The sequence below is a fragment of the Solea solea genome, chromosome 18 (genome assembly GCF_958295425.1).
Source record: "Solea solea chromosome 18, fSolSol10.1, whole genome shotgun sequence".
Lineage (NCBI taxonomy): Eukaryota > Metazoa > Chordata > Actinopteri > Pleuronectiformes > Soleidae > Solea > Solea solea.
In genome coordinates, this window is record NC_081151.1 from 20065467 (window position 1) to 20092385 (window position 26919).

The following is a 26919-nucleotide window of genomic DNA, read 5'->3' on the forward strand; positions in this document are numbered from 1 at the left end:
AAGGGCGCACTAATTGGAAAGAAGCTTGGCATTGCAGAGCAATAATAAGTAACTGATTTAACGGCGTACGCTGAATTTGGACTTGCTCCTCTATCAAACTAATTGAATTCTAACAAACTGAGGCCTTGCCTTATTTGAAGCCTCATTAGAGGAGTGTTGTGTGCACATGTGAGATCAGAGAATTACAGAGGAGAGCGGACGACAGGATGTATATCGCCTCATATAGGTGAGTGTGTGTGTGTAAAGGTTTCAGCTTCCTGACCTTTACTTCACCTGTGGATCCGTAAGAGTCCAAACTTCTAGACGCACGAACATTTGAATATCTTTGTGACGGCACACGATGCCGCTCGGGCGACATCCTGCACCTGTGACCTCTCACGCGTCTTCAGTCACATGCGGAGACAGGAGACAAGAGGGCTCAGGTCTGGACAGAAGCGCGGGAGGATCTCCGACCGCTCTTAAACCCATTAAGGCCACCTGGGTGTGTAGTCATGCGTGGCTCGGAAGATGGCCAGGCGGTGTGCGCGAGCATGTGCGTATTTGTGCGCGGATGAGCCAAGAGGTGGCCAGGAGGAGCCGGCTGTTCGGCAAGATTAGCAGGCTCTCACATGTTGCATAACAGATTCCCCCTCTCCTGAACAACCTGCCTGCTGCCGCTGCTGCTGCCGCTGCTGCTGCTGCTGCCGGCTAAGAAGCATGGCTTTCCACTAACGTCCTCTAACGCAAAGACAATGCACTAAAACAACCGATGACTTTGCAAACGAGATACATTTGCTGCTTTTGATGTTGTTAGCTCATGGCTAACGGCTATGATGTCGGGTTTGCACGAGAAATAACGCCCACACTGCAGCAAGAGATTCTCAAAATATGTAGGAATAAGAAAATGGAGCTCCGTGGCAATGTTACAGTGATTATTTTGTATATTTTATTTCAGCTCCTTAGTTTGAAACTTAATGGTGAGTGAAATATTTAGTAAGTAAGTGTGCTAAAATCAAATTATTGAGCGCCGTCCCAAGCTGTAAAAGGTAAGGTTTCGATAAGAACCCGAACTTACCTATTGGCAAGAGATCTGGATCTCAATGGGACTGGTTAAATAAAGGTTAAATAAAAATGAATACAATAGAACTAGTCCCAAGTTACTTGATCCAGGGTTGAACAGGTTTCTTAGGGAATTAGTAATATGTGGGAGGAAAGGTCGCCAGACTAACCTCCTTACTCACACAGGTTGAGTCAAAAGCACTAACAAACGTCATTATCCAGACCAGCCAGGAGGTGATTAGGTGGTGTGCCGCTTATGGCTCTGTGTTTAGCATGGGTCTGCTGCATCCATCCAGGCCAGCTGCTGTGTGTGTGTGTGTGTGTGTGTGTGTGTGTGTGTGTGTGTGCATATGGGCCTTAGCGTGCTGGAGGCTGTGATCCGATGGGTCCTATAACACCAAATCAAACACAGAGGGAGACACAGCCTGCCTATTTCTCTGTCGCCGTGAGTGTGTGTGTGTGTGTGTGTGTGTTTGTGAGCAGGAGGGTTAAGTAATAAACAAGGTCTCCATGGTGACAACAGATGCAGCTGCAGCAAAGAATGAAGTTGAGCGTCAGCAGTAAGGGCCCGCTGTGTATGCGTGTTTATTTGTCTGTGTGTGTGTGTGTGTGTGTGCGCGTATGCAAGAAAAAAACACCAGTAGGGGCCCAGTGAGAGTCGTAAACACCAGCAGGCCACGACTTCCACAAATAGACCACTTGGGTGGGGGGGAGGTGGGGGTTAGAGGGATAGTTTCACACATAATGTGAAAAGAAAGTCGCGTCGTTAAAGAATGCACTAATGTGATAAGTTTACAATCGCGCGAGGCGAATAAAACGTGGGGGCTCACGACAACAAGTTGCCAAATCAGAGGTCTAAGTAGAAAAAAACCGTCTTCTTTACAGTGCAAATCCCGAGCGCTGGCATCCATGCTTGAGATGTCAAGTTCCCTCACAGAGGCTCGTCATCAGACCCCGCGGCTAAAGCGCCGACGAGCTATTCATCAGTCTTCATCATCTTTCCTCATTCTATGGTAATCCTCCCCCAGCTCACTCTGGGTCTGTCTTGACAGCCCCCCGCGGTGTCTCTTTCTGGTCCTGTTGTGCTGGTGAGTGCGGCGTCTTGATTCACACATCCTGTCAGTGGATCATAATCCGCCCTGTCTTCATGGAGACGGAATAGCACATCGCTGTGTCCCGTCAGCGCCCCGACTTCAAGGCAAGATGCTCGTGGTGTGTTCACAATGTCAGGACACCTCTTCTGGCGAGTCCACATCTCACCCTAGCATGACCCCCCCACCCCCTTCCAACTATAGTCCAGGCTATTTTCAAATATTATTTATGCAGGGACTCTTTAGTCCTCTAAGCTGGCTTTTTCAGGGCTTTTCACTGAAAGGCTAAAAACATACAAATCCCTCCAAAAAAAACAAAAAAAAAAACATATGGAGCACTATACCTTAATCGGAGCAGTCATCCACCCACACACACACACACACACACACACACGCAGTTTGCGCTCACTAATATTAGAATAATCCCTGGTGATTATGGGAGTGGTTATTAGGATGAATATGGCAGCGGGGACGGGCCGAGCTCAGCCCGGGCTGTAGTGAGAAACAGATGTCAGTTGACCCACATCTGCCGAGCATCCTGGGACACTGGAGTGTCAGGTCACGGCTCTGGCCACCTCGGGGACACAGTGCATCTGGGCCCCCCCCGAAAAAGATCATTGGCTCTTTCTCTTGGTTCACAGTGTCCCCTGAAAGCTCTCACACTCTCACTCGCTCTGTCTCTACCTGGCTGTTTCTCAGCCACGCCCACATGCCACATAGATACGCCCTTAAAACAAATACTAACATTTCTGGCAAGAAGTCCACGTTTCAGACTCAGATCTCCGGATCAAAGATTTTGGCTGACATAGCCCTCTTTTGGGGAAAGAGAAACTGGGTCCTGTCAAGAACCGGTTTAACATCCATGTTGATGTATCCATCTGAAATAAATACACCTTTTTAAATCTGTGACACCATTCCTTAACTGATCCACATGCTGTGTGTATTATTATAAATAATAATAATAATAATAATAACAGTTATTCTAAATGAGTGATTTATATCCCTTTTTTCAGGCAATCTAACTAACTATATAAACATACCTGAGCAAAAAGTACTCAAAATGGGATTGAATTTGTGATATTTGCAAGTACGTCACAGTTCAAAGTTCACTTGGCAACAAAAAGGAAAGAAAAACTAATCTAATTTTGTGACTTCTGCACCATTACTGCTCCTTTATATCACTGCTAAAAATGCGACATGAAATGAATCATAACTTTGACTCATCAACACGTAAGAAGGCGAAAAAAAACCACAATTTTTAAAGCCTGAATATGTGACCTATAAACTCCCAGGATGTCCATATAAGGAGTTGTGTAGTGGTTGTCGTTTCACCAGAAAACAATCAAGGTTCTGAGGCTCCAGAACGGCACCAGAACCAGAACAGAGGAATAATGTCACCTGTATAATGCATAAGCTAAAATGTGTAACTATGTATATACAAAACATGCTATAATTCATGATGTTAAGCAGGGTCTGTATGTCCTGACCCCAAATGCCATTGTTGTACCCAAAACAGCATCTTAACAAAAGTATTTTCCATCAGATTATGAATTTTGAATTTTGATTTTACACTTTAACTCATGTGCTCTCTATTTAGGTTTTTGTCATCTTCTCAATCTGACGATGGCTGCGAGGGTTAAAAGACTTGGGTTTTGATTTGCAGTTCCATAACATTACGTCACCGTGTAAGGCATGACAAACACAACTCCGTCTGCAGGACAACGGACGGATATAGATCCAACGCGAGTCCATGTTCGAGGACTTCTGCAGGAGAGAAGCCCAGACTTCCCCCATTGGCCAAACCAAACATTGTGGCTTTACGTTATAGCTGCATTTACTTGAAATGATGCGGTAGAGCAACACTGAGAATCAGCGAGCACTAATTGAAAACAGCTTGCTGGAGTTCTGGAGAAAAACTGCCTGTGGGATTGTTTTCCTATTTTTTTTCTTCTATTGTTATAATGTACTGGTCATTCCTCTGTGTTCCCATGAGGCCTGAGGGGTTATGGTCCTAGATAGCTGCAAGATGACTCATATGGGCCTTTCTCACCATCGAATGACAAGTTCACACAGTTTCATATTGCCTACTAAGGAGAGGGACATCAATTTTCCCAAACATACATGGCTCCGCGGTGAAGCCCAAATTGAGAAGTGCATCGCTCAAATTTTCACTCCCTGATGCAGAATTGTGCAAACACCATGAGGTCACTGAAGCGTTAAAGTTAAATGACATCATTGCAAGTCACTCGTTGCAATAAATAAAGCGCTTCCACCCGTCTGCCTCTCCCTCCGTCTTTCTATGACCTTCCCTCGTTTCTCTGTGGCTAATTTCTCTCTCCCCTCTCTCTCTTTTCATCCTTGTCAGCCCATAGGGTGGAGCTGCTTGATTGACAGCTGAGTTCAGCATCTTGACACAGGTCCGTGCCCCCGTCATCATCGCTGATTGTCCCGTGTTGGCCCTCAGAGTGACAGCCATTTACTCCTGGTGGAGTCAACAACAAAAAGCCTTCCTCAATCTTTGGCTTTCAAAAAAACACCCCCCGCTTCCTCTCTCTGTTTTGAAGTTCCTCGTCCTGCACGGACCTCGTTTCACTGGCGTTTAACAGCCTTTATCGTTGTCTTTCATCAGCAACCAGTATTTCTTTTTCTACCTAATCCCTAATTACTTTTTAAACGTGTTTTTATACATTTATCTTTGCCTCTGATATCAAATCTCTCGCTTGTGTTTATTAATCTAACGGAATCTGCTCCATCTTAATTACGGTAATTATTGTGTTTGTTTTAACTCGGCACCAATGACCACTTGAACTACTACCTTTGAGCTGGGCACAACAGATGGGGAGCTTAGCACTCTTGTGGGAGAGCTGACAGGAGTCAGGAGTGGAGCTGTGTGATTTTTGAGCCCACTGCTTATCAGCTTCACTTAACGCCGTGAAACTGTGGCTGCCGTTTCCCCGCTCAGCCCTCACCATAAAAGACACAATAGCTGATTTGCGACTAAAAACGAAAATGAAATGTTTTGATCGCTGCAGCGTGAGCGAGACCACTGGACAAACAATTGAGGCGTGCAGACACCGTTAGGTCACAATATGTTGAATTTGCCACGTACAACTATTTTCTGTGTTATTGTGTTTTTAATGTGGTGACAGCATTTCTGCATTTACTTTATACGAGACTCACTGTGGCTGTTTGCAGCTGCATCGCTTGTGACTCTGTACAGAAGTTGTTTTTAATGCTGTATGTCCATCCATCCATCTTCTACCCCTTTATCCTCCACATGAGGGTCGCGGAGGGTTCTGTGCCAATCTAAGCTGACAAGCTGACCCTGGGCCACATACGTATAGAGACAAACAACCGTCCACTCTCACACTCACACCTAGAGTCAATTTAGAGTGTCCAATTTGCCTAATCCCCAAATCTGCATGTCTTTGGACTGTGTTGTAAAGCACTTTGGTCACCTGTGGGTTGTTGTAAAGGGAAATGAAGTACAGTACATTACATTACATTAGGTTAAATGATATTAAGTAGCAGGAATATCATGTTTTGCTTTCAGCTTTAAACACACTGTTCTTTTCTTATCCAGCATTTGTTGTTGTTGTTGTTGACGCCATTGTATTTCTTTCAGGTCTTACAGGGGCGACGAGAGGGTGATGCACTGCAGAAACGCATCATCAAATACACCGGACTCCTCTGTTAAATATTGAGATTTTAGACATTTCCGTGCTAAATGTTGGAGATTTAACGCAAGTTCTCAGCATTTTTAAGTCTTTTTAATCGATCGACAGTTCGGCATTGTTCGCTTTGACTCTTATGTTGTGACTCTTCCTGCGACGGCAGTCTGACACCAGAGCAGGTACTGAAACTACTATCGCTGATGGAAACACACGGGAAAAAAAAGTGGCGTGCTGTGCCAAGGCGAGCCAGGACCATGTAGTGGAAAAGCTCAGGCTGTTGAACACACTGTAATATGACAGTATGACTACCAGCAAGTTACATACAGTTTGTATGTGTGTGTGTGTGTGTGTGAGAGGTAGGGAGAGAGAGTGAGTTTCCACCTGCCAGGTGCCTGTTCTCTAATCCCCCTCTCTGTCTGATTAAACACACACACACACACACACACATGCAACAAGGTCATCTCTCTGTCAACCATACAATAGCACTGTGTACCCATCTGGCCTAAATACTTCCTCTTTTATAAGCAAATAAAAAAAAAAAGTAGAAGACAGCGAACACTGAACAGGCCAGAAGTATGTTGTCGCTCACAACACCAAACTTCTGCCGCATTTGTTTTGCCCGTTGCTTATTTTGCAGAGTTGATCAAGCTGTTGCATCTCGTGACTCCGCTCTCCGAGCTCACTTCAGTGACCAAGATGCTTCACACAGTACTTTCTTTGTATGATTAAAAAAAAAAAAAAAGAAAAGAAATCCTCTGAGAATCATCACATTGCAAACACCGCTTAAAATCCACCCCCTCTTTTAATTTCTCTTCCCTGTGATGAAACTTGTGTCTTTCTGCTTTTACTTTGGCGGCAGACAGTCTTCACCTGTGCTGAGTCAAACCATTCTGACAATATTTTATGTGGGGAGTACAGTGCTTTGATATCTGGATGATAAGAGGACTTTGTAGAGGCAGTGACACCCATCCTCCCCCGTCCTCCTCCTCCCACTCCTCTTGCTTCTCCTTCTCCCGAGGAGGTTCAGCTTCTTCTGGCCCCTCTGACGGCTTTTATGTCTGACAAGGTTCTGTGCTGCCGGGGTGAGGACGAGGTCAGGCGACTTCAAACGTTCGACATGAATAAAGATTAACGCTGGGATGTTTGTGCACACTTGTGCGGAAAGCGAAAGTTACTTCAACACCTTAACGTAATATAAAGTGATTGATTATATGTTCTGGCAGACGGCCTGTGTGTTATTTGTTGAATTTAGTATCACAGCAGAGAGCTGTATATTTTCCTCCATAAATCCTTAAAAAATAGTGTGTGTGTGGTTTGATCTACATTGTGATAGTGGAGGAATTCCATGTGGTGCCATGCTGTCTGCGCCGTCTCCTCTCCCCACCTGTTGAGGCTGTGATTAGATACTGTCAACCCTCAGGCCATAGCTATCACATACAGGTAGAGCACAGTCAGGTCTATAGCTTTCCCTTATGCTGTGAGGATGGGAGAGAACGGGGTGAACTCCAGAAACTGCAGACGGCGCTGAAAGTTTGTGTCACACTAATGAGCAATCTGTCAACAAGTGTGCGCTACGGGGGAACTTGGAAAAATGAAGAAACATTTGGAAAAAAAAAAGAAAATGCAAATTGTATGGCGGAAATCCTTCTATAATTCTCCCTGCCAACCACACACACACAGAAAATGCACATGAACAAAAAATAAAATGTAAAAATACTATTTTTGGAGATGCCACTATAAATAAAGGATTTGTTTGTATTTATTTCACCATTTTATTGATCAAATGTATGTAAACTGTATACATTTATTTTAAATATGTATAATATGCAACTCATGGTTTGTTGAATAATAATACTAAACTATTTACAGCGAGGTTTGTATATGTGGACGATAAATGATGTCAAGATGTGACTTATTTGTTTATAACATTTGTGACCGATGATTCAGAGAGAAGGTTTATGATTCTGTTACGTTGTGGAATTTAGATAAATTCATCGGGAAAAAGCAAATAAACATGTTTCACAATGATTAGGGACAAACAACCGCACGCAGGTTCGTAACATATGTTGGTGCTTAGTTTCCAAAACTCTCGGTCTAGTTGAGAGCCAGTTATTTTCACTTCTGGAGCTCTGTGGAATTGTATTTATTCTAAAATAAATGCAATATACATACAGCAAAATCACTCAAACAAATAAAGTTTCTTTAAATAAACAAAATAATCAGTCAAAACGCTTCTTTTTCTTTTAAACTCATTTTTTTAATAAATATTACATATAGTTTGTGGTGATGGCTGCCTTAAATACTACAAAACTGAACTTTTAGATGGATTTTGGGTAAATAAAATTCTTTGTTTTGGTTCCGCAATGATATTTATATTATTTCATTTTTTTGGTTACCTTATTTAAGTGCTTTTTTTGCTTTATACCTTCAGAGCACATCTAGTCAGTGATAATTATGTCATTATTGTGACAAAAACACTATTAAGAGCGTTTTTCTTCCCTTTCCTTGTCCAGATTGAAGCTCAACTTAGTTTTGGCCTAATGGCTTCCTGTAGCTGCACCTGCTAAGGAAGACATTAGCTTGATGCTACATCTAATTGAAGTCACAGGTGTAGGCAGTTGTCGTTTTATTGTGACAAAATGTGGGAATAAAATGTCCCGCAGCACATTTTAAAGTCGATATTAGTATTTAGTTGCGTGAAGTTACACACAGCTGCGAATACAAACGTATAATTCGGTGTTTTCTGTGTTTTTAGAGGTCAAACGGTTGTTTGCTCGTGAGAGTTCAGCTAAAACGACGACGACATGCGAAGGTAAGTGACGTTAAACTGCCCCATAGTTGATTCTGTTCTCAGCATAAAGGTTGTATTTTTATTGAAATGCAGGTTATGGTCCAAGGTAGCAAGTATTTATTTATTTATTTATTTAAAAAAAAAATACCACTTGGTAGTCTTGTAAAATTGTAATATGCTTTCTGTAGTTGTAGAATGGGTATAATTGTGTGCGCAAGAAGAGCTTTCTGTTCACAGTAGCTAAATTAAATTAAAGATAAACAAATTACCAGCCGTATTGTTCAGTTGAATTCAATTCAACACAAGTTTGGCTACTAAAATGCAGGTCATTGCGCATATAAAATGTTGCATGGCCACATTCTGAAGTGACACAAGTCTGATTTAATTTTATAATCAGAATGTATGATCCTATTTCTGTGTGATATCCGTGTTCCATCGACAGGAAAAAAAATCTGATTATAAATGACTTCAGCCTGGTAATGTGACCACGGTTATTGCGCCAAAGTAGAATGTGATTGGATATAAACCATGTTTAAACCATTACATTTTCAGACTGTGCTGCTGCTAACAGATGGACACAACTGCGACTTCAGCTCTACCACACTTCAGTATTTATTTGTCCAAGTATACTCTCCAGATTTGCCAGACTGGACTCCAGTATTTAATCTAGTAAAATTAAAGATTCTGTCCAAATTACAAAAAACAGCATATTTTCCTTGCCACGCAAATAGCGGAATACAATCTGTTTTAAGTCGGTAGTCACTTCACTGTTTTGGGATGGGGGCATGAGACGGCATTGCAAAGTTATCACAGAACCTTCGCACATTAATCATCTGCATTGCTACGTGTCTCTTTGTGTAAGTGAGAAAATATGTTTGTGTAATTCTTGCAAAGCCGCTGCTTTTAAATATAACTTATTTTACCCCCGAAGGCACCATTAAAGGGCTACATATCACTGAGTCTGCAATCTTTGACACAAGATGGTTCGTGGCTGTGCACTGAAGGGCCCCATCTTGCAAGTAGGGAGTCTGACAAAGAAGGCCTGACCTTGGGCTGAGGCTTGTTGTGGCGCTGAGTCTCTGGAGAGCTCGTCTGGAGGTTGGCTGTGATCTGTCTGGGCTGTGCTGCTCTCTAATCACCCTGACACTGCACTTACAGGGCTGACAGCTATGGCGCCAGAGAGAGAGGGAGGCAGAGAGATTGTACACATGACAAGGCCAACCTTGGCCCTCCACTTGTTCCCTCTCAAGGTAATCACTTTCTACTGATTTTCTCGGCGCACACAGACCTTTGCTACCTTTCAACCTCTCTGATCCTACTTGACAAAATATCTAAGGGCCACAGCATAAAGACACGTTACCTTTTACCTTCCCTGATCCACTTAATAATGCATAATGCATGCCAATGAAGGAAGCAGAGTGAAGCTGCCGCAGGCCTTCACTATTGTGCCACGATCGACTTGAAACTCAATCGTGAGCGCAAATTTTATCTGTCCTTTTTGAAACTAGTCTGTGCTATTATTGAGTTTTGGTGATAGGTGTGTGTGTGTGTGTTTGTGTGTATGTGCGTGTGTGGTGAAACATAAACCCAAACTGTGTGTGTGTGAGTTCTTGTGTGCAGTCAATGCTTCATTCCTTTACAGCTTGTATCAGTGAACTGAGGCGTCACAGCCGGCGCCCTCTGCTACTTACCTAATTAGCTCTAGGAGCCCCTGCATTATTAACAGACCCCCTAAATCATTCAGAGGGGCCCTAATGGTGTGTGTGTGTGTGTGTGTGTGTGTGTGTGTGAGAGGGAACACACAGAGGGTTTGGAGGATCACTGTGATAATGTCCCTCCCTATTCATGACATGTCAGCCATAATTATTCACCCTGGGAAGACACGAGTCCAGAACACTGGTAATGGCACTCATCTTATACCCTCCCCTGTCTCCTCCCCCTTGTCCCCCTCTTCTCTCCTCCCCCTCTCCCTCCCCCTTTGCTTTTATGACTGACAAGGTGCTAGATGGCTCAGACACACTCTATAGGACGGCCGGTATTGTTCAAAAAGAATGACCGTGTTCAAAAGGTCATGCGTTAATGTGGGAAGATCAGCAGGGATAGATGGATAATGCTTATTTTATTGTGTACATGGATCTCATTAATGTCATTTGTAGGCCTCATTTGGTTATATTACAAATAATGTACTAATCATTTGAGGTGAATATTACTGTGATAATAGTGTGAGTGTCATTTAGCTACTGTGTGACTCACATTTGTGGCTGACGAGTGACAGAAGTGCTCGATGGAAAAACTAATTTGGGGAACGAAATGCAGCTGAACCATGTTCTGCAGAATGCGGTTGTTTTCTCTCGGTTTAGCAGCTGGAAGTGGTTTGGTGTCTTTTGTCAGCAGAGTCAGCAAGACCCAAATGAAAAGTCAATATACATCACTTCCTCCCTCTCAGCCAATAGCTGCTGCGTAGGGGGTGATATTGTTCTGTATGAGATAATATTTGGCTAGGCTGGTGACCAGGAGCTCTTGCCCTGGTAATTCCACACGTGTTTACTGGAATGTGACTGTTTCCTGAATCTCTGCAGTAGCTCCGGTATGTGGGTTGAATTCCAAAACATTGCTTTCTACTTTGTGGCCTAGTGCGCCCTCCCACATAGATGTTGTACAGTATTAAGGACGCATTATGTGGCGACTAGGAGTTGACTTTCAGCAGCACAAAGAGCTCTGATGCGCAGTGCAGAGCGATTCCTGCCTTTTAATTTGGGTAATATCGGTGAATGAAGAGGTACTGCAGTGGTGAAGTTGCCGTTTCCTTTTCTCACTCATTCAGAAGCACCACGTTTAATTCAGATCTGCCCTGTCCACAGAAAGATTGCCGGCAAATGTAAAAAGGGATGTGAGAGAATGTGCTCCAGTCATTTTTCTTGGCTTCCTTGAGTTTGCATGGGGTATAGGAGATTGGATTGTGCAAGTGCTTGTATTTTTTTTGGTTTGGTTGCAGTAGTATCAGTACTTTATGCAAATTATAACCTCTTTTTTGGCCCCATATAACAAATAAATCATTAAAACCGAATGACAAAACAAGACACCTGAGGACATTGTTATTTCAAGGTTTGGGAAACGGCAATCAACATTTTTCTCACATTCGATTATGAAAATAATCATTAGTTTACAGCCCTAGTTTTAAATCATTGTTGAATTTTTGTTGCTCAAGACGATGATATTGTTAGTGTGAAGTGTTTCATTACACAGCATGACTGATACTGACCAAACCTGTATGGCGTGTCTGCACCGCAATCCTTTGTAACATATTTGGCCTGGGTGATTTATGGCCTGAGCACTGACACATGACAGTAATGGATATGCACAGCATGGCAGCAAATTGCTTTAGTGATAAAGGTGTTCATTTGAGTGGTCAGATGTTCTAAAAACAAAAGCAGAATAAACCTTGAGTTATTGCTGGTTTCAATGGCACGGCGACCTTTGCACTCTACTCTGTTAATTGTGAGAAAATCTATCTGTGAAGCGCGTCTCAAACAAACAAGGCACAGACGGGCAGTGGCTGTCTCTCAGAAATGTTCCCACACAACCCTGCCTTAGTTTCGAGACGGGTGTGAGGCAAATTAAATTACAGGCATCTTACTGAAGTTGCAGGATGGGGTAATATAATGGCGAGAACTGTAATGGGAAAAAAGAATTAGACACGAGATAAAAGTCTCAAGATGGTGGGAGAGAGAGAAAAGTGAGAGGGGGAAACGCGCTCCTTTACATCGTTAATCTGGTCTGCCCCTCCCCCCTCTGTTTCAATTAAGAAAATTACTTTTTAGTTCAATTAACAATAATTCACGCTTAACTGAATAAAGTTTATTACACAATCAAAGCGACAGAGCAAGTGAGAGGGACACACTCACACTCACGCATGCACAAACACACACACACGCGCTCACACAAGGCTTTTTGTTGCAGTGGGTCCCTGATCTGTTGACCCATGTGTTTGATCTGTGGTGGGGAAGGCTGCACGTCAGCGAGGGCCTGGTGCTGGATGTTGTGGGGGCGGACAATATTTTTTAAGCGAGAAGTATGCAGGGGCTCCTTCATACTCCATCCTTGGCCTCAGGCAGCAGCCTGTATCTCAGCGATTAGCTCCCAAACACAGACAATAACACTAGCAGCCACATCGTCATAATCGCCATTACAACCGCCACAAAATGTGGCAGGGTGTCATTTCTGGAAGCGTCCTCTTTTATGCAACTACAGATGAGCAGTCTGCCTATAAACGTTTAGAGAAAAACGCGCAGCATATAAATTGCCCTCTTTTGCATTTTTATGCCCACAATAAGGTGTTCTCTGCTTCATCCACCGTACATCCTCCTTTGTTCCATCTCTCCTCCTCTTCTTGCCTCTCTTTCCCTTCTCTCCTTCTGTCTGCCCCCCTCTGAAATGATTTACGCTGCTACAATTATTGGGTAATCTCCACTGTCATTACTCTTAACATCTGCTCTGTCACAATGCTAAGGGCTTTTGGCTGTGCTTGCTGAGAGTTATTCTATGTGCTTACAGTCCTGTGATGCAGACCGAAAACACGCTCCTCTCTGCTGCCCTCTCTCTTTATGTGCTATCTGCATTAGTGAGATGAAATGGCTTTTTTATGAGAGGTAACAGTTTGTTGTGGTTATTTACTAGTGTGAGTGTGAGTAAGGGAGATGAAGAGAACCTTTCTAGAGAGCTGTGCTGAGTTCACCTCTCTGACTGACTCTGCTGAGATATCAAGAGGTCAAAAGTCAGCTGAGTAGATAATCGAAAAGTTAAATCATTATCTGGAGGGGGAAAAAACATTGGAATTTGAAACAACCCAATTGGCCAAGAGCAATGTCCACAATATTTTATGCCAGTTTAAAAATACAATACACCAATCCAATCCAACTTTATTTATAAAGCACTTTAAAAACAACAGCAGCTGAAACAAATTGCTGAATGACAATTAAAACAAATTAAAATATAAAAACACAAGACCTAATAGACTTAAGAACACACATTAAAACATAGAATAAAACAATAAAATACTGTAGAAAGTATAAAAACAACGCAAATGAACAAGTTGGTTGGAGTGGCTCAGTGGTTTAGACCGATGATCTGTGTGCAAAAGACTTCATGGTCGCAAGTTCAACTCCACCCCAGGCAGGTTGTACTCAATTCCCTTGTAAGTCGCTTTGGATAAAAGCGTCTGCTAAATGACATGTAAAGTCAAACGATAAAAAAGAAAGATGGGTTGAATGCAAATGAGTAAAAATGGGTTTTAAGATGCGTTTTATAAGAAGCACAAAGGAAACGGTTCATTGCGATTACTTTGACTGAAATGGTGATATGATTTGCATTATCTGAGGGAATGGTCATTTTTTTTTTACATAACTATTCTTATTTTTATTTGAGTAACATATTTCCAAAAAGATTACTGTGTGATATTTGTGCAGATCTGTGAGAAACATTTTGAAATATTGCCATTTCAAAATTGCAGTAGGCTGTATCCGGATTTGGATAAAATTTCAATTAATTGTTCAGCCCTAGTTCATATATTATAGTAAATATTCAGTGGTATCTCTTTTTTGTTTTGACTATAGCATGGTAAATCTGGAACTGAAGCTTGACTTACAAAGTTAGATGGAAAATTCAAATTTAAAACACTCAAGTTGATATTTTACCCAAATTGTGGAGCCTTAGAAAAAAAACTTTGATATCAAAACTGCCAGAGCATGCATCTATTTTACTTTTTTTCCTATTTGAAACTGTCAAAACTACCACCCACCATCTTGATATCCTCCTCCCATTCTCTCGTGTCTGTCTCTGAATGAATAACAAGCTACCACCCAGCAGACAGCAGGCTAACCTTTAGCAAGCACAGAGAGGAACATTCAGAGATTTCCATTAGATTACCCTCTCCAGTTTCATTATGTGTATTGGGCTCCTTCCACACACACACACACACACACACACACACACACACACACACACACACACACACACACACACACACACACACATACACATAGAGAGAGAGAGACACACACACACAGACGCGCACGAACACACAGAACAAATTGGAACCATTTGGTATTCAGATAACGGCAAACAGCTCAGATCTGCTGGAACAATAAGCGGTTCCAACCAATCGCCCACCTGGACTGAGCTGTACTAAGACAGTCTTGATAGTCAGTTCTTTCACCACTCACTCCGTTGCCAGTGTGATTTTCATTTTTCTCCCCCCCCTCACTAGCTAGTGTTTTAAAAGCATCCCTTCTCCCTCTCTCCTCCTCACTGCTGAGTGACCTCCAGCTTCTTCACCGCTCAGGATGTCTTCACCGTTTGTCTGTAATCGTTCTTTATGCACTGAGGCAGTCGTCTCATCTGAGGGTGACTATCTGTGCTGCGTTCTTTCGATACTTCATCCCAGCGAGAGGACTGTAATAACACGAGTCCAATCCTGCGTGATTGAGATCGATGACCTGTTTTATTATCTGTGTTTTGTATGTATGTGTATGTGTGCATAGAATTCCCCAGTGCTGAGGTAACACATTGTGACCCTAGTTGTGTTTGGCCACCAGAGGCCACGCTGGCAAAGGCTGGAATGATGATTAAGGACAGGGGGGCTGGATGAGAAAATGTGGATTAATGAAGCTCAGATAGAATTAATAGCCATGACATCCCATAACAGCGGAGCCACTAAATGAGAATATGTTGTGGCTCCACCAGAGTCTCAATGCTTGTTTTACTTTCAAGGTGACGGAAGGAATGGGAAAAGAAGACAGAGCAGGATCTTTCGTTCAACGTACCTCACTTGTCCTGTATCAGGCAACTAATTAAGACTAAAACTAATCATTGGCAGAGAATTTAAAAAAGGATTCTGTGACACACAGTTGATTTCCAACGTGTCCTTTATTTAGAGTATGTTGCGGAGGCTGGACTGACAGATGGGCATTTTGTGCATGTATTTATTCATTCAATTATTTATTTATTTATTTTTTCAAACCTGTATCCTTAATGTTTGCTTCACCATAAAATGTTGTTGCTCTATACTTTTTGCAGCAGTGGCAGGTAGAACAAGACCATTCATACTTGGTCATGTCATTGGGTAAATACCAGTGGGCTGGTGGACCATTAAATTCATATCAGTCGTTTTTGCAGTTTTTCCATTCTCAAGTCTTAACTATACTCTACTACTATACTATACTATACTATACTATACTATATTATACTCTCAATTATATTGCATATGCATAACCTCAAATTCATAGGGGACTAGCCACACTTTCTACAGCGGTGAGATACCCATTCTCAGTCCCAGTTCCCATAAAGCAATTCAACAGCCTTTTTGAGCTTAAGCAATGAATAATATTGTCAGTGTTTTTCTGCCAGATGCTGGAAAAAAAAAAACTCCATAGCCACAGAAGCCATGACTTAACTTTTGCAAAGGTCTAACACAAAAATATTTGTGGAAAATCTTTTTTTTTTTAAAAATCACACTCTCAGCTGCTTTTCTAGACACTTAAGAAAATTAAATAGAGAGATAATTGACAAACATGTAGCATTAAGAAAAAGCTGCTATGTTTTGTTACTTGTTTGGCTGCTGCAGCTGCAAAGAGTTTTACTTTGGCTGTTTGATATCAGCGGTTGCTGGACTTACTTGTCTTCTCTTTGATTTTGCCACCTGGTTCGTTGTTCAGTTGGTGGTCTTTCACTTCAACCCCCTGCAGGCTACAAACATCTCAGCACACACACGCACACACACGCACACACACACACCTGGACAACGTATTAGCATGGTTTAGCTCCAGGTGCTGATCAGTCATTAATGTGTGATCAGTTCCACAGGTAAATGTTTACCTTGGACTGGTTAGACTTTAACTTGGAGGCCTTCACTGAGCGGATATGTAACAGTTTGTAACTATTTCTAACAGTGAAGGCTGACGGTGGCAATTCATTTGTTTCCTTAAGAACTGGAAAAAGTGCAAACAAGCAAAGAGGCATGAAGGTAAACATCATAAAATAGTGCCATTAAAGTTTTTTAATTGTGTTTTTGGAAGGAAATCAGAAGGTAAAATTCTTAGACCCTTTGCCAGAGTTTGTTTTGCTTTAATTACATGGTAACACATCGCATTGTTTGGTGGAACTAGGTGATTTAGAGGAATGATAAAAGGGGGAAGTGGGTGGCAGTTTATGGAGTTTACTACGGTGTCTCGCTTTCTATGAAAACATGAATGTATTTTATTGTTATGTAAAGGCAGACCACAGAGTGTGAGAGAAATAGTAACCACTGTAACATTATCACAGCGTGTTATGTTTCTCACAGTTACTTTCTCATTTTGTTTACAGTGCATACATGATGTCACAGTACACACACACAGGTGACAAGTGAGTGAAACCCCCAAAATACCATGATGGTGTTTTTTTTTTTGTGTTTTCAGATTCACCTGTGTTTAAAAAATCCTGCAATTTTAGTGGGAAAGAATATAGTTTGCATAAGCTGCTGTTATTTTCTGTGTAACAGGAGATCCTGTCAAATCTGAATTAGTTTGCAGCTCAATCGACTACTGTATATGTTGTGCGGTGCCGACCCACAGCCTACCAAACAGCATTAAAAAAACACTATACAGTATATGCGCTTTTGAAGAAAACACAACGTCTTGATTATCCTGTGTTCATAGGTGCCAGCACCGCTTTAAATCATCTCTTCTCTGTGGAAATATTCAGGTTTGTGTCATTTAGACGTCTCCTCCTTAAATATCTAAAGCTGTGACTGGGGTTAATACACACTCTTGGGGGTGTGTGTGGTGTGGGGGGGTGGGGGGGGTACTCTAAGAATGAGTGTAATAAGAGAGAGCAAACAAGACTGAAAGGGAAACTGAGATAGTGAGCACTGACAGGATTGAGCTCCCAGGTGGGGTGTCACCCTCAGGGGAGGCGACAGTTGCTGACAAAGGCGTGTGTATGTGTGCGTGTGCGTGTGCGTCACATGAGACAGTTTTGGCAGCTTGATTTCCTCGGCTTCTTGTTTCATGAATGAAGGATTATTTAGTTGTTTCACGTTGGGAGCCGGCGTAGGTGCAAATTCCTAGTATGTAGTTATGACAGTTAAACATATGGCAGCGCCGCAAAATGTTGTAAGTCGGACACAAAAGCTAAAATACACATGCAAAATAATACAATATAATATTATTATTAATTACAATAATAATATTATTATTGTATAAGGTTACAGTTGTTTTCCCCCAAAAGAGCTGTCTCTCTTGAAATCAAAATCAGTCACAGACATGTGCCATTATGACTAGGCTGTTTTTATTTTTTTTTTTACAGTAGTTTTAGTCGCACAGCAAGTGTTGTTGACTTTGTCGCTACCTTCCCATTGTGAAAGGGTGACCTTCCTCTTTCTCCCACTCTCTGTTCTGCTCAGCTCTGTACATCTGTGTCTGTTTACCAGCCTGCCTGTGTCTCCCTCAATCTGAACTGATGAGTGCAACTCACAGCTGCTCCTCTCTTGTTTCCCACTGCTTGGATTGTGTGTGTGTGTGTGTGACTGTGTGTGACTGTGTGTGTGTGTGTGTGTGTGGTGTCACTGTACTCAGCAGTAACAGCCCCTCGCTCAAAAATGAATGGCTTGACGCTACCGCAACTGAGCTCTGATTGCAGAGACCAGTAAAGTTTAGATAAAAGGAGTGAATCTGGATTCACCTTCCACTTTTATCTTTGTTGTTTTAACATAATATGGATATGTTATGTATGGACCAGTTGGTGCGTTCACACCACACTTTGACGCACACCTGTGTCACCTGAGACTTGACCCGCATTCCTCTTCTGCGTTTAACAAAAAAAAAGAAGAACATTTGTTGTGTAATGTCCTGCTCTGTTTTTGAGTGACGGACATAATTTAGTGGTTTTGGGAGCAGTTGCTCAGAATGGCTTTAATCTGTGCATTTTCTTTGGAATTAACTCTGAGCTGTATTTTTTTCAAAGGGATGATGATGCTCACTAGTGGTGAATAATGGAAACAGGATGTGTATAGTTTCAGGTAGGGCAGGGAGACGTGCAGAAGGAGGAGGACAAGAACTGAATATGTCTCCAGGCGAGTATGGGATACCGGTGAGATGGTGACATCACCGGGGCAGGTGTTGTTTGCTGCTGTTGTCTTGGATTTTTGGGCTTGAACCTGTTGGACCTGTTTCAGACCCTCAGGAGAACTTCTCGTCTCACATGATGGGTGAAAGTGGGACAGGGATACATTTGAGATTAAAAACCTAACAAATAATGAGTTTAGTTAGCGTGAGGTGTCCTACAATAGCTACACCGTATGAAATCCCACCATTGTTTTCACTCTGTGTATCCCTTTTAATTTAAAATCTGAATTTTATTCTTTCTGGTACTGTCTACTCTGTCAGTTTTTATTTTATTGACTTTTTTTCAGCATGTAATAATTAGAGCCCATACATTTGTTGTTGTATCATTTGTAAAACTTGGTTATTTTTAAGCAATAATACCAAACAAAACTGAGTCAGTTGTGATTATCTTCATCTGATATACATTATAATAATACAGTATACTATTATGTACCTTTTTGACGGTGAATTAAGAAAATATTCGATTAATAAATTTAAATAATCTTCAGTTCCATAGATCAAAAACTGAACTGCAGCCAAAGTTTTGATCTAAATTTATAAAGCAAAAGCTGCAAAGATTATTTTTTAATGTATAAAATATGGTGACGAGCAGAAAACACATTATATGCAGGAGAGGAACTTATACTTTGTATCATGAGTCTCAGAAAAACTTTGGATCATTGGAGCTCTGTGTTTTCACATGGAGATGATACACGGGGTTGTTTTTGCATTTAAATGGTGGCTTCAATGCTCCTGCAAACACCACAGTTGCTAATGTGCTGTATGTACACATAGATTTGCATTCCTACATACATTCAAACAAACTTCAGGGAGCCCCTGGCTTAGGTGGAAGTTTTCTAAGTCTCCTACAAATATTTCTGCGAAAACACTTTCTCCTTCAGGTAAAACTACTATTGCGTTTCTTGTCAGTGCTGGTGAAAAGGTTTCTTTGGTAATTCATTTGCAATTAGTGAAATGTAAATCAGACAGGTGCTGCTGGCATCTATCAGAGTTGGTATTTATTTTACCTGAGGCATCTCAGATCCTCCCTTTGTAATCTCAAGCACGCACGCATTTGAACACACACACACACACACACACATGCACGTGCACAGACACAACAAGGTCACCTCCGTGTATCACTTGGGGTCTTTTTTTACCCAACTCTGAGCAGAGTTTAGAAGTGCTGCATACAAAGAGAAGTAAACTTTTTATTCAGAAGAAGAAATACAGAGTCTGCTTCGTCTCTGACTGACATATGTTCACTGCGTGTGAGAAAGAACTGGGATCAACACTCTCTACACATAAGGAGAGGTACAGCTGCTAGATAGCATTACTTAAATGCGTGTGAAGTGAGGGAAAGTGTATGTGTGTTTGTGGGGGGAGAGGCACACAAGGATGCACACTCTTGCGAGTGTGATTGTGCTGTGGTGGAGCGTGTTTGTGCGCGAGTGACTTCACACAGGCGTAGTAGTAATGAAGCGTGCCAGTGTGGAGAGTGGAAGTTGAGTGTCACACTGGTGAAGAGGAAGGAGGAATCTGCAACATTTGGTATCCAGTATGTCATATTTCCACCGCATTTTAATCACCTTTATTAATGCCAAATACTGAGAGCGAGAGAAATCCTTGTTTGACCACTATGACAAATGTGCAATTTTAATATTTGGAATATGGACAGGCAACTTTTAAAAGACAGTTTTGAATATTCTGATGCCCTCCCACACGCGAAGGCACACGCTGACCACATTCACAAACACATACACACACAGTGTTTTATGCCACTGGCAACTGCCTTATTCCCACCAGCTGTCTGAATGCATAAAACCCAGGCTTGTTGTTAAATCTGGGGCTTATGAAGCACTGCCAAGAAGAAAGCTGCGCAGGAATAATGGCTTTAATTCTGTGATTTGAGCCACTACTCCGACTCAGAATTTAAAAGTGCTTAAAACTAGCAGCTGATGTCAACAAGGTAATAAAGTCGGTCACAAGGGATCACTCTGCCCGACTCGTGTGGGACAGCAGCACATCCAAGTTAGTTTAAACACTAGCGATGCAGGCAGCGAGGAGGCACTGGCACTGGCCACGGCCTGCCGCAACTGCCAGAGAAAGAGAGAGCAGTTAGGGTAATGTGAGCTAGTCATTTGTCGTTTATTAGCTTGTGTGACAGAAACATACTATCAGTAGATTGATTCTGGCACGTCACGCCCTCCCTGTTTTGCTTCCTGTGTTTCCAGGTCAAGCTGTTTCTCAAATGTATCGAGGGGGCTCTGCCAGTGACATCACCCTCACTGCAAAGCCTCCTCTCCTCCCTCCCTTTCTCCCTCCTCCCTCCCCTTTCAGGTGAAAGGTATCACTTTGCCGCCGCTCCTGCCAAGTCAGGAGTTGGAAAACTTTAATTTTCATGGCTCTAGAGACTGTGCCAAAGCTTTGATGTCCATTACCCGTGCCTTGACACAGGATTTGATGTGGACATGGAGTAAGCAAAGTACTCTGTGGCAACATTAGCTAACCTCAGGACCTCCGTATCATCTTTCTCACCGACGCTCGCTGCCTCTGCATTACGTACTCCCTCCCTGTTTTCTTTCTCTTTTGTTTTTTTTCCCCGTCACTGTCGGGGTGTCCTCATCAGTAAAGTTGAGATGTTAAATCCTGTTAAAAACTTTTAATGGTTGGATGTGGGCCACAAAGTGCATTATGTGTCACCTTCCCTCGGCCAGCCATTAACTTGTCCTTCATGATGTGGCAGCTCCTTGTAAACACCTCAGCACTCGGGCTCTTAAATCTACACGTCACAGTCTGTAAAATGTCTTTTCTGTCCTCGCCACTTTGCACCGCACATCTTTTGCTTTTGCTACAACTAGTTGCTACAAAAGGATAAGCAGAGGTCAAAATATTTAATTTCCTGATTTTTTTAATTTAAAATTTTGCTTTTTTTTCCGGGAAACTGTGGACAGTTTGTCTTTAAGAACACTTTCGTAGTAAGGCAGTGTGGTTATGACCTCTGGTAACAAGTAGATATTGACACGTTTCACAATCCAAAACAGTCTGGAGCCACCGTTGTTATTCACGGGAGTACTTTCCTCGATAATAGTGACGTTTTATAAAATCTACACTGAGCTGTCAGTCAAAGTGGAGGACAAGTGCAAGGTGTCCTGAAGGTTAATGGCTTAGGAAACGCTGAGCGATTTAAACACCATATGGATAGGCTCATCATCTGCAATCTGTTCAAGGTTGAACCCATCCAGAACACTGTAGGATTGAGATAATAGCCTCCTTCGCCCAACTGTTGTTTAAGCTAAAATCTCCTGTCGACTGCAGAAGAACTGGGAGGCATTAGGACCCAAGACCCAAAGCAATTCCTCTCTCTGGTTTCAGTGTCTTTTTCCTCAACCTTTGATTCATTTTCTCCCATTCGTCACTCTGTCAGGTGCACAATAGATAAGTGTTGATGACACATCCTTCTTTCTTTCTTCCTTTTGCACTTAGTTTTTTTTTGTCTTCCTTCTCCCCTTCTTCCTCATCACTTCTAATTCTCTCCTCTCCCTCTCTTACTCCTCAGCCATACACATCCATTGGAGAGTGGCTCGCCCTCAGAGCCATCTGTTTCCAGGCAGCTTGTGAGTGTTGCTGAAATATGTAGGGCCTAATTAATTCAACCAAATTGTTTTAGAATAGATTAATACAATAATGGCTGTGCATGAAAGGTTATTTCAAGTACACCACTCAGCTAATCTCATCAAAGGGTAGATTTCACTGCTCTGTGCTCCACGAACACCCACTGCCATATAGACCCTCGTATACAGAGAGCCAATCTGTATGTAAAGGAAAGCTTCTCAGTGTGAGTGCTGAGTTTGCAATCAGGATGGAGAGGTAATTATTAGAAAGACCATTGACTGAAACTCACTAATGACAAAACAAAAACTGTATGCCAGTGTTAAAGCGTTAAAAATGGGTATGATAAACTTGCTTTTGTTAAAAGTGCTCTAAAAAAAACGCACGTTTGACCTTCTGCAGCCAGAACAACACCCACCCTTAAAGGAAAGCCTTACAAATTTTTTAAACCTTGTCTTCATATCGGTACAGGCATTTTATACAATCACCGTGTCCTAGCAACAGAAAAGAAGGATCATAACACACAGTATGAACCTGTCTTCAGTAAATTACATAATTTGGTTTTAAAATGAAACTCCCCTACCAACAATCAAAGCTATTTTTACTTGCTTCTGGTGACTGTGGTCTAGACAAGTTTTCATTTCTTTCTCCTCTGTATATTGTATGTATCCTGGCATTTGAGGTCACAGTGGGACAATCTCAGTATTTATTGAGCCTTGGGGGTTAAAGTTTGTTTTTGAAACGATAACCTTTTTACTTTTGGACGGCTTCGTTGATCCCCGCCAAGCTTCCAGCTCGCACATTTTAGAAGATGGATCTGTGATTGTTTTTTTCCTGTGATGGTTGTTGAGCAGAACAGCTGGCGATGCTTTAGATCCTGTGACCTCCAGAAACAAAGCAATAGTCACACACTTGAAAGTGCTTTATAAATGACATGACAGGAAACTCGTTATGAAAGGGTGTCATTTTCAAGTGCTTGGTGTCCATATTAGGATAAACAACATATTCTTTTTTTTTTTGTGATTCTCTATTGATCTCTCAAGGATGAATATGACCTTCTGGGTGAAAGATGTCTCCCCATTTGCTAAACAGCACACCCTGCTGCTCTCATTCTTTCTTCAAGCTTGTTGTCAAAAGGAAAAGTTTCTGCCCTCTGCAAAGAATGATAGTGTTGGCTCCACTTGTGCAGATTAATCACTAATAGAAGGAATACATAACTTTAAACATCAAGCAAAGGACGATTTTTAAGATGATTAAGAAGTGTCTCATTTTTCGACTGAGACTCTTCAAAAGCCGTTCCTATGAGACAGAGAGGCAGTGCCATCAGTCACCTGGACTAACCTCTGTTGGGAATGATACAGACAAGCAGAAGTCACAGGGTTGTGGTTCATCAAGATTAATACCAGCTCACTGTCTTCCCCGGAGAGACAAACTAACAGATTCCCTACTTGACTTCCAGAGCCGGCTCCTATAGACGGCTCTGCTTCATTAACAAGAGTATTATGGCTGAACCACTTGCAATTAGGAATGTGTTTAAGACAGAGCCATGCACACACAGTTACGCCGGTGCGTGCATATGTCTGGGTACACACTCACCCTTACACCTGCACTCACGCACACACACACACACACACACACACATACACACACATGCGTGCGCACAGACACGGTCGCACAGTGTCGGGTGCATTTTTTAAGAGGAGGAATATGATAATGAACCTGGCTTGATAGAGTAATTAACTGGGCTAAATGGAAATCCCATGAGGTTCAGTGATAGTTAGCAGATGTTCTCTGAAATACATTAAAGACCAAACGTCTTGTAAAGGAGAAAAAAAGCGAGCGAGTAAAAGAAGGAGGACATGGCCGCTGTGGATAAAGTGGGGGCTTTTCAAGTAAGGAGCAGAGTTAGGGCACGGAATTGTTTGGTAGGACTCTTTTTCTTTGTCTCTATGGGAGGGGATGAATCAGCTGATCAGAGTCATGTGACTTACAAGAGCAGCAGAGCCATTAAACGAGAACAACCTCAAGCCTGTTCTGTTTTAAATAGAGCTTTTATGACCTGAAGAAATTTCTGGCGACACGGTTAGTTAAATTTGTTTTTGATTATGTTGGCGAATCAGCATGTTCAGAGTCGGGAACAAGCTAATAAATGTGACCCAGTAAAATGTGGAAGTGGAGATGTTTCTGATTTAATAAAGCCTCTAACTTACTAACATGCTCCTCCTGTTAGGGTAACTGTTTCCAGTGACACACATGTAAAATAGAGATGTGGTGGAATCACCAGTTGTCACTTAAGAGTTTCCGTGTTACAGTTGTTCCACATTATTGTGGCCTTTTCAACCAACCACATTGTTGCTCTGTTTGCTGACTTTATAACTTAGCAGTAGCTACCATGCAAATATCCATTTGCTGTTAAAGCTGGACCTAATCGTGCTACCTTAAGACTGTCACTGACTTTATGCTGGTGCAAATAGCCAAGAGGCTCCATCTATAACTTGCTGAGTGTATTGTATACAACATTATCAGTGGCACCACCAGAGGCAATGGAGTCACATTCCACAGCTAGCTAGCTCGCTAAGTCACACTGAGAGGAGCCATCTGCTTCCCTGTCTGAACTTTAGAACAAAGACGCCAGACTGTCAAAGTTTCCCTCAAACAGAGAAATGCACCCTGACTCAATCATGAGCACAACACATTCAGGCAGACGGCCATGAACGCATAGACATACTGTACATACACACACACACACGTATGCACACACACACAGACACACACGCACTCCGCCCACATAATGCACCCTCGTTTTAGACTCGTTTCCTTCTGTTCTGGAGTCCAATGGACTTTCCCATTCTTAGTTCAGTGGCTTATCTGAGCAAGTGCATGTAATTTTTGGGTATTTCCTCTTTTCTGAAAACTCAGAAATAGTTCCTTGAAAAAAAAAAAGGAAATCTAAGTGAGACGTGTGGTAAATAAAGAACGAGCATGTGTTTGTGCTCATAGACCGCACCTGTTAATCATAAGTTTATTACAAAGTTCATTCCACTTTGTCAGTAGGTGTAAAGCAGCTGCAGGAAGTGCAGTAATGACTTCCTGTTTACCATGCCTTCTCCCACCCACACACCGGTTACAGCTGGCCATGTGGTGCTGCATGAATTAGCTTCATCGCTTATGGGCCGATACTGGACACAAACCAGTGGTACTGTATCAGACTTGGTTTAGCCACAGTATTCACACCAAACACAGTTCTACTGCCAAGTCTGCTGTCTTTACACTTATTCACACACTGATATCATCTCCCTTCAGGTGATACCTTAGATTGTGTGGGTGAGCTTGGACTTCCAGTGACCTCACTTCTTAATGTATTGATCAATCAGAGTTCCATTAACAACCCTAATAACCCTGCCTTCTTATAATCTAATCTTTGCTTTCTCCCTTTCCAACTCCTGCAGGCCCATGCATATAATCATACATGGAGCAAAGAGCGAGAATCTTTTAGCTGCCCTTATTTTGACATACATAATGTGTTCCAGAGGAGTACACTTGAATCCTCAGCCGAGCTAATCTGTTTACATTAAGTGTGAAGTATGCCGGAGCATGAACTCTGTACTGCCCTTGCATGAGAGGACAGCTGATATCAAGCTACAACACTCGGTCTCTTTGTGTTTCTCCCTCAGTGAAACAGAGTAAATTATTAGCTAAGGTTGTAACTGTCCATAACCTGACATGAAGAAATATTACTGACACACTGACATTTTGCTATCTAAAACACCAGGATGAAAGCGAGGGGGCTGTGACTTGTGCAGTGCAGTGCTGTGTGAGCATCACTGTTGATAAAACAGTGCTGTGTGCAGATAGGGAACATTGCACCAGCGAGCTGCATGCACTTTTTCCTCTGTACTGATGTGGAAGTTGATATATTGCATTTCTCCCTTACATGGCAAACCCTATTGGCTATGCTCTCTGATAACTTGTGGCATAGCACAGAAGGAAGTTTTAAATCACTCGGCATGATCTGGTGTTTTTTATGACCCGACAAAGATCCAATTAAGATTGAAATGCTGTCGGTGGGAATGTGGGGCGTTGCAGTGGCAGGACAACTTCTGTGCATTAAGCCACCTGAGTCTTGTTGTGGAAACTGGGAGTCTGATTTGATGACTTTTCAGGTGTTGCCAACTCACACAGACCTTCCACAGAAGTTCCATGGAAAACCTGCAAATTACAAACTTGCATAATATGTTAATAATTTATTTTCTTATCTGTTTATTTAAGCATTTATCAGAGGGTGAGAGTGAAGAAGTGGATCCAAGTGCAGAAGGAGGGGGGGTAAGGTGAGAAGATGCTCTTGGAAGATGATGGGTCTTCAAGAGCTTCTTGAAGATATACAGGGATGCCCCTGTTCTGGTAGTGCTAGCGTGGAACGACACATGGTGGCTAACGGTAGCCAGTTGATCTCAATGAACAGAGGGGTGCTAGTGCCCTTTTAGGCTGATTGAAGACCAGCATCTGTAGCAGTTTCACAGCACAGGTCGGGAGGCCTGTTAGCAGGGCATTGCAGTAGTCGAGGCAGGAGATGA

At 42.2% G+C, this 26919-nt stretch overlaps 1 long non-coding RNA gene across 1 annotated transcript in view; it reads left to right on the forward strand.

Annotated features, from left to right (window-relative positions):
- Positions 1-26919, forward strand: part of LOC131444565 (uncharacterized) — a 171127-nt gene that overhangs the window by 24368 nt on the left and 119840 nt on the right. The window contains exons 3-4 of the long non-coding RNA XR_009233742.1: positions 8559-8615; positions 9753-9844. This is a non-coding gene — a long non-coding RNA (uncharacterized LOC131444565). The remainder of the gene's footprint in view (positions 1-8558; positions 8616-9752; positions 9845-26919) is intronic.